The 410-nt window shown below is 38.0% G+C and overlaps 1 long non-coding RNA gene across 4 annotated transcripts in view; it reads right to left on the bottom strand.

Moving 5' to 3' along the window:
• Nucleotides 1-298: 298 nt before the first annotated feature.
• Nucleotides 299-410, bottom strand: part of LOC107308145 (uncharacterized) — a 19,170-nt gene continuing 19,058 nt past the window's right edge. For all 4 annotated transcript variants that reach the window (XR_014942122.1, XR_014942120.1, XR_014942121.1 and 1 more), the window contains one exon: nucleotides 299-410. This exon is cut by the window's right edge and continues 219 nt beyond it. This is a non-coding gene — a long non-coding RNA (uncharacterized LOC107308145).

Genomic DNA, 410 nt, shown 5'->3' with positions numbered 1-410 from the left:
TTTGGTAGTTGAGACAGCAGTGATGCCCACAGATTTATCCATTCCCTTTGCTCTCCCAAACAAAGAAATTCAATAAAACAGTAAAAAAATAAACAAATCCAACCATACTGCTCCACACTTAAATAACAGGAGGCTCCTCCTTTGTTTTAGTAGAACTACACTAACTCACTGAGGTGACATTACAAGGCCAGGCCTGAAACAAGCAAAAACGTCTTAGTAATGACCTTATTTTAACCTAAAAACACAATTTCCTGAGATGCAATCAGCATTCTCTCAGCAAGACACATAAAGGGAAGAGTTGTTCCTTATATTTTTATTTGTAGTGAGTTCTTGGGTCATTAGGAAGCAAATAACTGTGCCACTACAATCATGACCTCATCTTCAAACAGTAAGAGCTTCTCAGTGTTGCC

Source organism: Coturnix japonica, chromosome 1 (assembly GCF_054131305.1).
Source record: "Coturnix japonica strain WE chromosome 1, WE-NBRP24, whole genome shotgun sequence".
Taxonomy (NCBI): Eukaryota; Metazoa; Chordata; class Aves; order Galliformes; family Phasianidae; genus Coturnix; species Coturnix japonica.
Note: the sequence above shows the minus strand (reverse complement) of the source record. Positions and strands in the feature narration are given on the sequence as shown.